This window comes from Mesocricetus auratus, unplaced genomic scaffold (genome assembly GCF_017639785.1).
Source record: "Mesocricetus auratus isolate SY011 unplaced genomic scaffold, BCM_Maur_2.0 Super-Scaffold_100011, whole genome shotgun sequence".
Lineage (NCBI taxonomy): Eukaryota > Metazoa > Chordata > Mammalia > Rodentia > Cricetidae > Mesocricetus > Mesocricetus auratus.
Window position 1 is genome coordinate 60,498,944 of NW_024429195.1, and position 17,705 is coordinate 60,516,648.

A 17,705-nucleotide genomic window follows, 5' to 3' on the forward strand; every position below is an offset into this window, starting at 1 on the left:
TCTCCTGACAAATGATATTTGAATTGTCTCCAAGCTTTGACTATTACAATTATTAACGATGGAAAACAGCTGACAAACTGTTCTCTACTGTGTTTGTACCTGTTTTTTATCATTTGAGATACATGACTGTTCTCCTAAACCATATTGCTATGGCAATTTTTGATATTAGTAGTGTTTTACTTTCATTTTGGCAAAATCCATACAGCACCAAATGATAAAATCCATATAATGCATTAACAAAATTATACAATACAACCATAACCACTTCCTGTTTCTAGAACACTCCATCCCTCTAGAAGAAAGCCCCATACTTTAAATAGTGACCCATTTAGCAGTTACTGTTCAGTGTTAGCCTCTGGGTTCTAGGCAAATATCAACTAACTCCAGATATTGGGATGCCTTGAATTTCAGCTGTTCTAAAACTGAAGTGGCAACTCCCTTCACCGTAAATGCTCTTGTCTTTGGTGAATAATGATACTAACTACATTTTATGCAAATGGGACTTTTAAAAAAAGTCTTTTAATGAGTTCTGTTCAGCTTTGTTTTTTGTGCTTATTTTCTCACAACATTTATTATTGTAATAGTTCATATGGCTTTAAGACAGAGTATAGCTCAAGTAAAGTCTAAGTGATTGAGAATGCTCCCTCAAAATCCTGCTTATGCATATTTCTTAAATAGTGTCTTCAGTTGGAATGGAGAGATGGCTCAGTGGTTAGAGCAAGAAGATCAGAGTTCAGAGCTGTATTTGGGTGGTTAAGCAGACTACATGTAATTTTAGCCTTGGAAGATAGAGAAAGGGCTAGGAAGACTAGACATATGGAGAATAACAAGGTCTGTGTTTGATACCCTATTTCAATTATAATGTGGAATAGTGATTGCCTTGTCCAGTGTACTGATATTGTGAAGAGACACCATGATGAAGGCAACTCTCATAAAAACTTTTAATTCAGAGGGTTGTTCCATTGTCATCATGGTGGGGAGCATGGAGGCATTCAGGAAGACATCATACAGGAGAAGTAGCTGAGAGTTCTACATTTAGATCTGCGGGCAGAGAGAGCCACTGGGACTAACTCGGGCTCTTGAAGCTTCAAAGCCTAGCCCCAGTGATAAACTTCCTTTCACATAGCCACACCTACCCTAACAAGACCACACCTCTAAGTCCTTTAAAATAGTCACTTTCAGGCAACCAAGATTCAAGTCTATGTGCCTTTGGGGGTCATTCTCATTCAAGCCACCACGGTGACTGAGATCAATCCTGAAATCAACTTCAGGTTTCCACATTCAGGAACATATACACTGTGCACATTCACCCGCACACATGTGTACCCACTCAATGCAAACATGCATACAAACACATGCGCAGCACACACGCATGAAAAGGGGGAAATATGGTATCCTCTGATGAGCGAATGTTTCTAATTTGATTGGATTATGTTTTTCACTTTTAGGATCACTTTATTTTTATATCTTAAAGAAGCTATTCAACATTTTCTTCCATAATTAATACAAGTTCATTAGGCACTGATGCAGGACCCTTAAGGCGCTGTATTTCCAATGGCTGCCTTCCCTTTACTGTACTATCCTTATGTATTTCACCCAAATATAGGATATGTATATCACAGTACTAGCACTTTTGTCTTTTTTTAATTTTGTTTTGAGACATGGTGTATAGCTCTGACTGTCCCGGAACTCACTCTGTAGATCACAGAGATCCACCTGCCTCTGCTTCGTAAGTGCTAGGATTAAGTACACATGCCACCATGTCCAGTGCACTTTTGTCTTTTAGAGGTTAGGTGACTGACTTCTACAGTAATCTAAAGAAAAATGTGTATACAATTAAGCATGTCGTTAATATTTTTATGTACTTTGTTCCTTCAGTTGATATGAATTTCTAATTGCAGTTCCTTTCAATTCAACTCTTTTATTCCTCAAATACATGTCTACTTGTGTTCCATTCTTCTTTGTCCTATTATTTATTATTTAATTTTTAGTTTTGACAGATACTCTAGTAGATATGGAATTCTGCATTTTGGACATTTTAATTCATATTTATATTTCAATACTTTAAAGACATTACCTCACAATGATGTCAGAGAGATGATGTCACTATGTTTTATTTTGTTCTCCACTTTTCCCCCAGTCAAAAGTCAGCTGTGGCAATATCCTTATTTCCTCCAGTCAATAAGTCTTTTTCCTTGTAGTTGGTTTTCAGGGTTTGTCAAGGTCATTAGGAGTTTTGACTTTTTCTATATTTATTCTCCTATAAGTTCACTAAGTTACTTTGTATGCCATTATGCGGTTGCTGGGAATTGAACTCAGGACCTCTGGAAGAACAGCCAGTGTTCTTAACCTATGAGTCATGTCTCCAGTCCCACTAAGTTTCTTTGTAAGTGGATGTTTCCATCAAAAATTCAGGGTAATTATAGGTGTTATTCCTTTAAAATTTATTTTTCTTCTTCAACACCCTAGCTATACTTAGACCATAAGCATGAGACAGTAAGTTGGTAAATGCTTGTGGCTCACTGAATCAAGTTTTGTTTTTTTCTCAACCTTTCATCCTCATATCTTCTGATAGAATTAATTTTAGTACCTTGCTTGTAAGTTACTAATTTCTTCATTCTTTTACCTCCAAGATGCCATCTCTTGGTAGTTATTAAAATCTTTCAGTACTAAAATGTGTGTGTTATTTTTCTTCTGTGCACTTCTACATTTCTCTGCAGAGAGCATATGCATGTATTCATTCTATATTTTATTTAACAGCCTAGACATATTTATAATAATGAAATTATTTCCTTGATAAAGTCACCAACAAGGCAATCATGACAACTGGTTTCTGATAACTTCTATATCTGTTTTGGTCCACATTCGGCTAAATCTGTACACTTCTAATGTCTTCAAATCCCATTCTGCATAGATTGGTTGATGTGCTACGGAGATATTATCTTCCTTGAAGAACACATTTTCTATACTCTTGCCTGTCCATTACTTTCAGATAATTAATGTGTGCTTATTATGATGTTTCTCTCCCCTTCCCCACTGTGTGCATGTGTGTATGTGCGTGTGGTATGTGTGTGTGTGCGTGCGTGTGTGCGTATGTGCGTGCGTGAGTGCGTGCGTGTGTGCGTGTGGTGTGTGTGTGAGTGTGTGTGTGCGTGAGTGTGTATGTGTGTGTGGTGTGTGTGTGAGTGTGTGTGTGCATGCGTGTGTATGTGCGTGTGGTGTGTGTGTGCGTGTGTGTGCGTGCGTGCGTGTATGCGTGTGGTGTGTGTGAGTGTGTGTGTGTGTGTGTGTGTTTCCTTTTTTCTGCACGTATCTCTCAGTGCCTGGGCAAGGATGTGCTGCAAGCTTCACACACAGTTCTATCACTGCCTCTTGGTGTACACACTTCTCTCTTGATGTCCTGCCCAGTAAATTTTGCAGCATCTGTGACATCTGTCTCCTCAGCTTTGTAAGCCTTCTATGCTTTCCTAGATTCTAAATCTGTATACCAAGATTGGGAAAGAAACCACAGGAGGCAAGCAAGGATAACAGTGCTTATATTCCCGCATTCCTTTGAAAGCCATGGCCAATACTGTGAAACAATTTTCTGATTTCTTCTATATGTCTTTCCTAAAGACAGATAAATTGAGTAGCAGCATTTTTCATAATAAATAAAAGAAGTCTTCATTAGGGACCTTTATTTACCACTCTACAATACAAGGTCATATTATACTATATAATTATAACTGATGCCAGTATCATTTCACTTTTGCTCTTCTTATAACATGTTTTTATTTAAGAGTGATTAATATTTAGCCCTCTTTTACCATAGTCCATGTTTTTTACATGTTTTACTATGGAGAATACTGTTGGTTAGAAATCAATTTAGAAAGGCAATTTAGAAATCCCATAAAGAATATAATTACATTCCATAGCAATAAAATGAAAAAAGAAATATTAAATATTGGACACAGTAAGTTAAAAACAATTATGCATAGAGCAAGGGAAGTAGTGTTAAGGGGATTGATATAAAGAGACCAGTTTAGGGGGATCATTAATGTGTAGGTTATTGCAAGGTCTAAGTAAGTTGGTGACTTGGGAACAGAGAAAAGAGTAAGAGATAAGAAGGGTCTGCTGTCTCAGTGTATTTATTTATAACTCACTGAATTTCCAAGACCTTTATATCAAGTTATAGAAATATGAACACTGGCAGAGAAGAAAATAGATTACCAATTCAATTATTTCAATTATAAGATAAAATGTAATATGCACACACATAGAGAAGATAGCCTTGGAGATCCTGGTACACAAAGACAAAAAAGTAAATATGACATCCAAAATGCCAAAACCCAAATCTAGACATTTGATGAGAACAGTTAATTAAGTAGAAAGGTAATTTGTGTGTGTCCCCAACATTTATCAAAGCATTTTCAGGCAAGGTCTCACAGGCTTACCATATCCTAGTATGTTTCTGACACAGAAGACAGTGTGTTTAGCCACATGGTTATATCTGCAAATATCTGAGGATAGAATTCCTCCTTCACACTGTTAATCTATTCTGATAGAGTAAAGTCACAAACATTACTGGTATTATAAAATATTTGTATGGCTTGGTGTATTAGATGTGCAATATTTTGGCCTTTATAGTAGCTCTCAGTACTCGTCATCTTTATTTTTTCTGCATTCCAATCGTATTCATCTTCTTTTCTGTAATTTATTTATTTGTAGTTCTTGGACATTGGTGTTTTGCCCAAATGTATGTCTGTGTGAGAATGTTGGATCCCCTGGGCCAGGAGTTACACACATTTGTGAGCTGCCATGTGAATGTTTCAAGTTGAACCTGGGTCCTCTGGAAGAGCAACCAGTGCTCTTAACCGCTGAGCCATCTCTCCAGCCCTGATAGTCTTATTCCTTATATGTGGGTGTATGCTAATATTTAGAGTCTACCAAAGGATTAAATTATTATCTGAATGAATAAATGATTTAAGAGAAAGAAAGCTACCAGATTCTACATGATAACTTCCTAGGTTACAAACAAAATATCGATTTGTTAGTTGGTCAAACAGGAGCCTTCACAGCAACGGCCTTCTAGAGAAATGCTGTATCAGAGCTCCTAAGTGACCTTTTAATGTGTGTTACAGCTCAGTCTTTTCATTTTCTGGCTTTCTCTTAGACTCTGAAATGTTGGGACTAAAGTAATCTCAACAGAAACTTCATGGCTTTAGCCTTCCCGGATATAAGGTATTTGCATAGTGTGAACTTTATATTTATTCTTAAATTCCTCAGATAAATGTCATTGACATATTTAAAAATGAATAGAATCCATCTTGCAATACTGACATGGAAAAATTTAAAGAAAAATAAATATTAGTTTGAAATATTTTCTTAGAGCAAGGAAAAATTTGCAACATTCTGAATCTCGAATACTTTTGAACATCATTCTTGGTGAGTGGGTTTTACGTCAAGACTACCAAAAAATGAAGATTTTTATTATTATTCATCCATGTATTTTCTTATATTTTAACCATCTGTCACACATTAGTGGTAAGTAGTGTAGTTTATGGTAAGTAGTTAAATTGTGATCCAATTTAGAGACACTCTAATGAGATTACTGACAGCAACAATTGAACTCAGTGGTTTAAAAAGAAATATATGAGCCTGGGAGGAAGATGGGGTGGTGTAGGAGAAGTGTCTGTCAAGGGACAGGGGTGAATATGATCAAAACAAAGGACATGCAAAGATGAAATTCTCACAAACTAAATAAAAAATATTTCAGAAAAGATAGATCAAGCAGAGACAGGACTAGAGAGCAGGTAAATGAAGAACAGTTTTCAGAACTCTGATCACCTGGATCTTCTATGATGACTTCAGTGTAATTCAAATGATCCCTATTTATAGTGTGGGGAGGAAAAGAAACCCTTTTCAAAGCAGATTACAAAGCAGGTATACCATGCAAAAATGAGTGAGAAAGAGTTATAAATTGGCGCTTGGACCTGTTTCTGGTTAGAGAGCTGCTGAACCAGTTCCCTCTGTCTCCTTCATAGGATGAGTTACATGAATACAGTTCCCGGGATAAGCTATATTTGGATATATGATAAATAGACCTGCCTAGTCAAGGACATCTTTACTGTCTTACAGGGTATTTCATTGAGAACTGGACATCTGTAAATGAGATTAGTCTATGAACTTTAAATGTGTCCTTTTAGGTATACTTTTTATCAGTGATAAGCAAGATTCAAAGCATTAACTGAGAAAGTTACCTGCATTTTCATTTATTAAATATTTTGTGATATTTTGATTTAAAATAATTAAATAAGCTATTCACAAACAATCCAAGAAAACTGCTAACATTGAATCTAATTCTAAATAGCTTTAAATTACTTATACTCTACTGAATCATTTCATTTTATTTTATTTTTTAAATCGATTTTGGTCATTTATGTGTTCCTAGAAAGTTTCTAGTCTGGAGACTGAGCTCTGTTGGAAGCATGAAATCTTAGAATACATAAGATTCCATGTCCCACCTTCACAAAGAATCAACTTAAGTGTTTTCATGTCAGACTAGGACAATTCCTAACAGTGGAGTTTTGATATATTAAACTCTAATATTACTAGGTAAGCTGATAATTGAACACCTGTTGCTAAAATAAATTTATATTTATAACACACTAATTGCAAAATAGCAATGTTTACTAATCTATTTACTGAAAGGTTCAAGTAAAATACTTTGCCTATTTATATATTTATATATAAATAAGGTTATTTTATTCTTTGAGAACTTCATATTTGTATTTTCTTTTTTTATTTAACTTTTTACACATGTTACTCTCAGTTTCCTCTCCCTTGCCTCCTCCCCTGGCCCCTCAATTCTCCCAAACTCCCACTCCACTCCATCACCCCTTTACTCCCCAAGGAGGGTAAGGGCTTCCATGAGGGATTTTCAATCCGTCATATCATCCCAGGCAGGGCATAGGTCCTCCCCCATGTGTCCAGGCTGAGAGAGCATCCCTCTATGTGGAATGGGCTCCCAGAGTCAATTTGTACACCAGGAATAAACACTGATCAACTCTCCAAGTTCCCAAATATTGCCGAGGCCTCTTCTCTGACACCCAGGTTGGGGGAGCGAGCGGTGTCTGGATCAGTCCCATGCTGGCCTCTCAAACATCAGTCTGGGGTCCATGCACTCCCCTTTGTTTAGATCAGCTGCCTCTGTGGGTTTCACCAGCCTGGTCTTTTGTTTGTTTTTGTTTTATTTTTTATTTTAAAATTAAATTTAAATTAGAAATAAAGTTGTTTCACATGTCAGTCCCAGGTCCCTCTCCCTTTCTGTCCCTTCCCACCAACCGCCCCCCAATATCTCCTCCTTTCCCCAGGGATGGTGACGCCCTCCATGGGGGTGTCCATAGTCTGTCATTTCATCCAGGGTAGGGCCTAGACCCTCCCTCAAGAGTCCAGGGTGAGAGTGCTTCTCTCATTGTGGGATCCAAAGTTCATTTGTATGCCAGGGATAAATACTGATCTACTACCAAGGCCCCATAGATTGCCTAGGCCTCCTCACTGACACCCACATTCAAGGGGTTTTGATCAGTCCCATGCTGGATTCCCAGCCATCAATCTGAGATTCAAGAGCTACCCCTTGTCAGGTCAACTGTTTCTAGGGGTTAAACCAGCCCAGTATTAACTCCTTTGCTCATCATTCCTCCCTCTCTGTCACTGGGTTCCTTGAGTTCAGCTCAGTGTTAAGCTGTGGGAGTCTGCTGCTGCTTCCATCAGCCATTGGATGAAGGTTCTGTTTCCCAGAATCTCTGACTGTGGGATTGTAGGCTGGCACTCCACAGATCTATGTCTAAAATCCATATATGAGAGAGATACCATGTTTGTCTTTTTGTAACTAGGTTACCTCACTCAGGATGGTTTCTTCTAGTACCATCCATTGGCCTGTAAATTTCAGGATTCCATTGCTTTTGTCTGCTGAATAGTACTCCATTGTATAAATATGCCACCTGTTCTCTATCTACTCTTCAGCTGAGAGGCATCTAGGTTGCTTTCAAGTTCTGGCTATTACAAATAATGCTGCTATGAACATAGTGGAATAGACATCCTTGTTGTGTGAATGTGCATCTTTTGGAAGAGAAAGTGGGTGGTACCCTTGAACAAATTGGTACAGGCAACTGCTTCCTGAACATAACACCAGTAGCACAGACACTGAGGTCAACAATTAATACATGGGACCTCCTGAAACTGAGAAGCTTCTACAAGGCAAAGGATACAGTCAACAAGACAAAAAGGCAGCCCACAGAATGGGAAAAGATATTCACTAACCCCACATCTGACAGAGGGCTGATCTCCAAAATTTACAAAGAACTCAAAAAACAAGTCTCCAAAACACCAAAGGATCCAATTAAAAAGTTGGCTACAGAACTACATAGAGTATTCTCAATAGATAAGTCTAAAATGGCTGAGAGGCACTTGAAAAAGTGCTCAACATCCCTAGTCATCAGGGAAATGCAAATCAAAACAACTCTTGAGATACCAGAATGGCTAAAATAAAAAACACCAAAGACAGTTTATGCTGGAGAGGATGTGGAGAAAGGGGAACACTCCTCCACTGCTGGTGGGAGTGCCAACTTGTACAGCCACTTTGGAAATCAGTATGGAGATTCCTCAGAAAAATGGGAATCAGCCTACCACAAGACACAGCAATTCCACTCTTAGGCATATACCCAAAAGATGCACAGCCTGGTTTTGATTCCTTTGCTCACCACTCCTCTTTGCAACTGGGTTCCAGGAGTTCAGTTCGGTTTTTAGATGTGGGTGTCTGCCTCTACTTCTGCCACTGGATGAGGGTTCTAGGACGGCATATAAGGTAGTCATCAATCTCATTATTAGGGGAGGGCATTTTGGGTAGCCTTAATGCCAATTTGTATCATTCAAGTAGATCTGTGAGGATCTCACTAGTGCCAGATCTTTCCTCCAACTTATAATGGCTTCCTCTATTATGGTGTCTTTCATGCTTCTCTCCTCTTCTTTCTTCCTGCTGTCCCAGTCCTTCTCTCCCCTCCTCTTCTCCCCCTTTTCCCATCTCCCTCTCCTCCCCCTAAATGTATTTTCATCATCTTCATCTCACTCCCCAAGTCCCTCCAGATTCTCTTCCTTCCTTCCTTCCTTCCTTCCTTCCTTCCTTCCTTTCTCTCTTTCTTTTTTTTGTTTTAAGTTTTTTTTTGAGACAGAGTTTCTCATGTGTAGATTTTTAGCCTGCCCTGAATCTTTCTTTGTAGAGGAGGCTGGCCTTGAACTCAATGAGATTCACCTGCCTCTACCTCCCAAGTATGGGGAGCAAAGGTTTGTGCCACCACTACCTGGCTCTTTTACACTTTCTTGACATGGTATTTCTTGCACATCATTGAACCCAGACAACCCTAACCTAATATAATTGTAAATATATAGTAAAATGATGATGTATTGGTCAGCTGCTTAGGAATAATAGCATAAGTGCATAAAAGTGATCTATTGTATTTGCTGCTTTATCATATATAGGTTTAGAATTTCAAACTAGCAAGTTGACCTTTCAAAAGGTACACAAATATTAATGTGGATCAAGTTCATGAAAATGTTTTATTTTTTCCACTCATTAGACTTGATATTATAGAGTTTGGGATGGAGTAACTTTTTTTTTTTCTTAATTTATTGCATAACACTTGAAAAAACACTTCTTGATACAGAGTTTACTGAAACATTTGTGTTTTTAATTTAAAATTCCAATTCTCTACTTTTATTTATAACTTGCAAGTTAATCATGTGATTATTTTACTCACTTCCATAACAGATGAGAGTTTCTCATTTAAATTTCCCACTAATAGCCAATTTTATACATTATATAAATCTGATATTAACACTTTTTTATGTCTTTTTAAATTTAAATTAGAAACAAGGTTGCTTCACATGTCAATCACAGGTCCCTCTCCCTCTCCCTTCTCTCCTCCCATCAGCCCCCCCAATCCCCACTCCTTTCCTCAGGGACACTTTTTATTCTATGTAGGCTGAAATAATCAGATTTTTAAAACTTGCAGCACTATATAATGTTTTCATATAAAAATATTTAACAAAATTAATAATTTGATCATTAAGCTATATCCTTGAAATGTTCATTTAACACATCACAGGAAGATAACCAAGACTGAGGATTCCCCAGATGAATACTTTTAAAAATACCAACATATAAAAAGAGTTATAAGAAGAATGAACCATCATAACTGAGATGATTTTTTATTTTAAATTTTTATAATGTGTAGCCGGGCGGTGGTGGCGCACGCCTTTAATCCCAGCACTCGGGAGGCAGAGGCAGGCGGATCTTTGTGCGTTCGAGGCCAGGCTGGACCGATAGCCTCCGAAACAATACAGAGAAACCCTGTCTCGTAAAAATCAAAAAAAATTTTATAATGTATCTGTTTTGGTCTAATTAGTCTCTGTGAATGATAGATGACCTCAACCAATTGAACTACATTGATTTGTTCTTCATTATTTGTTTTTATGTGGAAGTACCCATTTCTTTCTTTCTTTTTTTTCTTTTTTGGGAAGCCTAACATTTTATTTTTTATTTTTTCTGTTTTATATTCTTTATTTCTTTTTAATTTTAATTTTAAATAGCTTGCTTCACATGTCAATCCCAGTTCCGTCTCCTTCCCCTCCTCCCGCACCCCACAACAATCCCCCCAGCCTCCCAACCTATATTCTTTATTTCATATTTCATCCAAAACACAGTTCTCCCTCCCACTCCTCCTCCGGTGGCCTCTTGCCTCCCCCAACCCTCCCTTGCCTTCCCCTAACTTACCCCCAGTCCACTCCTCCTCACAGGTAAGAGCTCCTTGAGGAGTCAGTATACATTGGGACTGGGTTTCAACAAAGTAGCTCATATATCATGGTCTTACTGCCAGGAGCCTTTCAGTGAATCCAAGTTTCACAACTGTCTCCCACATATGGAGGGCCTAGTTCAGTCTCCTGGAGTCTCCACAGTTGTAGGTCTAGAGTTCATAAATTTCCACAAGCTTGGTTCAGCTGTCTCTGTAGATTTCTCCATAATTATCTTGACTTCCCTTGCTCATATATTCCCTCCTTCATCTCTTTCACTGGATTTCTGGAACTCAGCCTGGTTCTTGGTTATGGATCTCTGCATCTGGTTCCATTAATTACTGGATGAAGGCTCTATGATGATAGTTGTGGTATTCACCAATCTGATTATGCCAGCACATATTTCATTCAGCAATGTTTACTGACTATTAAATCTCTGGAGTATTTCTGGGTGATATGGACATATCGTTAGTTAATATGAAATATAAAAATCCTAGGGTTCTTGTTGTCATGGGGCACTTTTTCCAGAATCGTACTATGTCTTTGTTGTGATATTTGACAATACAAGATAATGAGGATGAAGTACTGATTTGTCTTGTCTTTTCATTAAGATTCTGGGCCTGTGAAAGTTCTTTTTACTAAGATTCCTATCTGTTTGAGTTGACTACTTTTTCTGTAAGCACTTGTACTTTATTAAATTGAACTTTTCTGGTAAAATTCCTCCTTACTTTGAAGTAACTTCTTTTTGTCTCTTTATTGATTGCTCCTACAGCTCTAATTTTATGTTTATTTATTCTGATAAGTTATGTATTAGAACCCCAATTCATCAATAAAGTTGGGTACTGTACAACTAAGTTTCCTCTTTTCCTAGAATATTCCTCTAAGTGAGGCACTAATAACTACATCTTACGTGATTAGTGATATTAATACAACAAATCGGAGGCCTGGGAATGTACAATAGTTTAGACATAGGAATAGGAGAAAGTTCCATTGAGTAAGTAGGGTAAGTAACACTTGTTAATTTATTATTGAAGATCTGATGATACAAATGTTTAAATGACTAGTATTTCTGGGAGAAAGAGCCGGTGAATCTAATTTTGGGAAGGCAGGAATCTGAGACTTCTATATCAGGTTAAGTATGCTACAGAAGGTTGAAACTATTGCCATGAAGGGTGGCCTCAAATATAACAATGCTAAGCATCTTGTAATGGTATTCTGAGACATGCCATGATGTCTAAAACCACTTGTCAACTCTTACCACATTACCACAGTATTATTGAAGCAAAAACTAAGAATCCCCAAAAGAGCAGTTTACCATAGCTAGAATAAGTAATTCTGTAGAGAGCTTTGGTCTCCTGTTCCATCTTGCAAAATCTACTTGGGCCTCCCTCCAGCAAAGACACACAAAGAAACAAAATTTCCAAATCACCTTCAGAAAGATTGGAAAGGCACTGTGATTGATCAAGCCTGAAAAACCTGAGGGAAAAAGGCTACCTAGAGGCCCTTTTCTAAGTAGAGGTGAGTCAGTGAAATGGACTAAAGCAGTGGTTCCCAACTTCTGGGTCACCACTCCCAAAGTGACCTTTTCACCACTCCCAAAGTGACCTTTTCACAAGGACTACATAGGACCATTGGAAAACACAGATCTATTCACTATAGTTCATAACAGTAGCAAAATTACAGTTACAAACTTGCAACCAAAATAATCCTATGGTTGGAGTTGCCCACAACATGGGAGACTGTATTAAAGGGTAGCAGCATTAGGAAGGTTGAGAACCACTGGAAGCTTTTGGCCTATGAATGTAAGTATTTTTGATTCTCCCTGGAACATGCATGAAGAAGGACACCAGGTGGGAGTCAGCTCAAGAGGAAAGAATCTTGTGCTGGTGGGTGATTATGGTGAGGAAGATCAGGAAGCCAGGCAGAGGGAAAGCAGAACTGGCCCCAGAGCATGTACTCCCAGGATCAGGGTGCTATGGTTGAGAGAGTCCAATGGCAAGCCTAGCTTTGTTTAAGGAGATAATGAGGCAAAACTCAGATTCATTTGCTTCTGCTTGTGAGGTGTGCCAGGGACTAGTGGTGAGTAGGGGATAATAGGTTTTGATTGGGAAGAGGAAGTGACATTTTACTTCTATTCAAACTCAGTTCAGAAAGTCAGGAAAGCAGTTTGCATCAGTATCTGAGACAAGAGGAATCTGGCTGCTGTATAGAAACAGGGCTATGAAAAAAAAACATTTCTTTGTACTTTCATTTCTACAACTATATTTAGCTCAATAATTTGACTGACACTTTCACATCAGTTCCATTAGTTTTTGTAAGTGGTAGATTGCTCCTCACTGCCTTGCATAGTTTCTGTTGATAAAACCTGAGCACAACACTACATCAATAATATTTTAAATTATTTACTTAAATATCTTTTACCACTCTTAAAGTTAGGGTTGAGTTTTAGTCTTGGCTCTTCTTTTACACAACATGAGTCCTTTAAAATACCCTTCCCCTTATGTCTTTGCTTTGCCTGGTGTTTGAGTGTTGTCTAGGTGAATTGTATCTTTGAGTAATTACTTCAAGGAAGTAACTTGGTTGCTGATATCTGAGAATGGCCTTTATCTTCATAGCACTGACCATTTACTTGGATAAATAGTTTTTGAATGTACAATCTTATCATTTTTAATGGTATTGCTTCTAGATGGTATTGTACAGAGATCTGCCAAATGTGGTGCAAGCATACTTTCATAGTTTTATTTTTGTTTTCTTTGTCCACTATCATTTTGATCACAAGACTTACCTGTCTCTTTTACTTAGCTAAAGTTGCAAAGAAGTTCAAGAACTTTTCCCTAGGGATAAAAAAGTTCTATTTATATGCAACTGAATTTCATCGAACTATATATTAGTTTTTGCTCTGAGAGCCTATTATATACAAATACAATGTCCTTATTTCTTGGAGGAATTTTCTTCAAATTGAAATATTTCATCATGAAGGGAAACTAATTATTAGGATTCCAGCAGTAAACAAAGCTGACAAACTCAGGAAGTAAAGAAATTAGGAGACTCAGAAAGTTCCTGAAATTTACAAGGCTCGCATTTTCTGTCCAGAGTTATAAAACCATTAGCAGCTGCAAGACAGAGGAAACTGATTACCAACCTGTCTGCAAGTCATGCAGCATGCTCCGAAGATTAACCTTTCATGAGTTGTCACCCATGCTGTGTGGGCTTTTTATTTTTTTTTATTTTCATATTTCTCTTGATTCAATGTTTTCATAATTTCTATAACATTTTGTCACATACTATCTAATTTTTCTTAGTGTCTTATTTTTGAATTGTTATAATACATAGATATTTATTTTGACTAAGGCACTTAGCTTTTCAGTTTATTCTTATAGAAAAAGAATGCTGTCTGTAAACATTTATGATTATGATACCAGGGTTCCAAAAGTTATAACCGATATATTTTATCTGGGGCTTATTGAATTAATAAAACATCATGCTCATGATTCTCCTGTTCCTAATCCAAATTATAATAAGGTCTATTATAACTATATATTGAGTATTTCCAAACTATAATGAGATTATATTATAAAGTAAAAGCTGGATGAAATGTATTCCTGCCTATTCCTCATATTAGTTTCAAGTTTACAATTGACACATTTTAATCATTAGAAATTCCAACAAATCTCTTAGGAACACATAGCAATAATTAATAACTCCAATGAAAATGAAATGTCCTTATTACTCATTTAAATCTCTAGTGCTTTGAATCAAATCAGCTACCTCTTCTATTATCTGTTATAAATTCAGGTTATTAGTTATTCACTCTTTTATCTACAATATCACATTTTATACTACTACTAGAGAGGCTTACTAAATCTATCCTAAGTCTAATTTGTACTTGGAAAAAATAAATAAAAGTGATTTCACGTGGTATTTATGGGCCTCTGAACCATGTCCAAATTTTTCTTGGATCATTTCAGTACAAAGTAATTTCTCATATTCTTTCCAAACGCTTCAATGAATCTGCATGTGAATGTTACAACTGGGAATTTTCTGAGTGACAAAATGAATAGAGGGCTTGAACAATGAGGAGGTATGAGAGAATCCATTCTATTTAGATGTGCAAGTACCTGAATTAAATACCAGTACAACTAAAAGAAAAAACAAACAAACAACAGCAACAACAACAAAAAACCCTGGAGATGCTGAATATCAGTGAGTTTTATAATATCAGTAAGTATCCTACTAAAATCCGAGCCCAAATAATTTGTTAGAGTTTTTTTAATGGAGACTCAATTTAGTAAAGTAAAATTAAAGTGAACCATAAATACATATTAATATGCATAATATTTATTAATTAAAATTTCATAACAATATTTTAATAGTTATTTATATACTTTGTCCTACATTTCAAAAGAAATAGTGAAGAATTGCATGTAGGAAGAAAACTTTATTGATAATTTCATGATACAAATTCTAGATAAAGCTATGTTTTAAATTAGATTTGCATTATTATAAAATATCAAAGTGGTTTTCAACCATCGGCATACATTTAAGATTAAGTGGATCCAGTGACTGATGGAAGCAGAGACAATTACCCACAGCTAAACACTGAACTGCACTCCTGGAACCTACTGACAGAGATTGAGGAGTGATGAGCAAAGGGGTCAAGACCATGAGGGTGAAACCTACAAAGACACCTGACCGGATAAGGGGGAGCTCTTGAATCCCAGACTGATGTCTGAGAGGCCACAGGGAACTGATCCAGACTCCATGAATGTAGTGTCAGTGAGGAGGCCACAGAAATCACTGGGGTCTTGGGTAATAGATCAGTGTTTTCCATGGTGTATGAATGATCTTTGGGAGCCCATTCCAAATAGAGGGATGCTCTCTCAGCCTGGAAATATGGGGAAGGGCCTAGGTCCTGCCCTGGATGAAATGACAGACTTTGGAGATCCCCCCAAGGAGGACCTAACCCTCCCTGGAGAATGATGTGGGGACTGGGTGGGGGGCTGGAGGGGCTGGCGAAGGGACAAGGGAGGAGAGATAGGAGAGGGATCTGGGATTGACATGTGAAGCATTCATGTTTCCAATTTAAATAAAAAAGAGTAAGTTAGGTAGGAAAGATGATAATTGAATACTAAAAAAAAAGAAAAAAGATTAAGTGGTTGGAGTTGAATATGTGGATATTGATGAATGTTGATTATTTTACTACTGAGTTCTAGGCTTACTTTATTGTATGTGTCTGTGTTCATTATTCTGTATAATCTAGTTATTGCTCCTTTTTATTTTCCTGTATTATTCATTGAAGGGTATGATTATTCAAGCAAGTGCACCATAGTTTAGGTTTCAATTACTGTTATTACTTCCAATTCCTCTATAACCATGTTTTTCATGCCTGAAAAAATTTAAGTGGACCCTTGGACTTGATGCTATATGTTATTTAGTGGTAATTTTTAACCTTATACAGAACAAAATTTCTGATCAAAAGCAAATATTCCACTTCAAGTGGCCATTTGGGACAAAAAGAAATATTTGATAAATGAGATACATAGGTGAAAAGTGAATGTTTTAAAGTTAGTTTAGCCTTATTACTTGTAAGCATGCTGCATTGGATGGTACATCTACCAATCAATGGTTTCCAAGCAGCTTCAATGACTGCAAATAATTCTAGATTACTAAAAGACAAGGATGAGTACTGGCAAGTATCACTGAATTAGAATGGACACTGTTACATACAACCTGCATTTAAATATACAGCACAGTGGTGAAAATGCTGCCACTAGGAAATTGCTTCTAAGACTGTACAATTTCAGCTTGTCAACTGAGATCATAAGATGGAACCTTTCTGTTTTAATTTTCAAAGAGTATTTTCTAGATAGAGATTAAGAAACACAGAAACATTAAAAATGTTACTACATGAACATGGATACAGTAAGACAAACATGCATATTTGGATATAATATATAGAGAATTGTTCTGAGAAGTAATTTTGAAGATTTGAAATACATATGCTTTCTGTGTTTTGTTTATAAATAGTTCTACAAATAGGCATTAGGATTCTAAATAGACGTTGGATTTGCAAATAGATGCATACATTTATAAAATTGACTGAATAAGTTTTTGATGACAACTTATTCACAAGGAAAATTTTAGTATTATATAAATGTTTATATTCAAATTAGCTGTTTATCTCTTAAAGCAGTAGAAATATATTAATTTCTGGATCAGTTGTTTTGACTATAATTTTCATGTAAACTGGGTGGGGCAAATTCCTTGATACTTATCAGAACTTATATTTTCTTCCAGCATTCAGGTAAACGTTAAGAATTCCAGAACATCCGAGAAAAGTACATCAAGTATCACCTTTTATCCTAAGCGGAAGGCAGGCTTAGGTCACTTCTGAGGCTGTGTCTGTAATGGACAAGTAATTCCTCTTCACACATTTGCAATGACCTAAGCAAGCAGTGAGGGATCTGGCAGTCAAGTAGAAGAATTGGGCTTTGAACTCTTAAACATTGGATTTACTATGATCAACCATCATGATTAAAATCTGAAGTTTTTCAAGTGTAGCTAATTTAAATGAAACTTTTGTTGTTTCACAAAATCCAGTGAACCATTCACAATGACTGGCTTATTATTTTTCTCTTGCCACTGCACTACTGGTCTAACATAGCCATTATAAAGCAACACTTCCTATTTTCCCATGGCCTACACAAAACTTTGTTGAAATATTGGCAAAATGGATGCATTGACAGAAATGAGAAAAAAATGTTAGTCTTTAGAGTTGTGAATCTTCCTTCTAACTAATTAAGCTTTTCCACTGAAGATGGGACACTGACAAACAGAGATACTGCTTGTAGTTGACTACCATTGGAATTCTTAAAGGT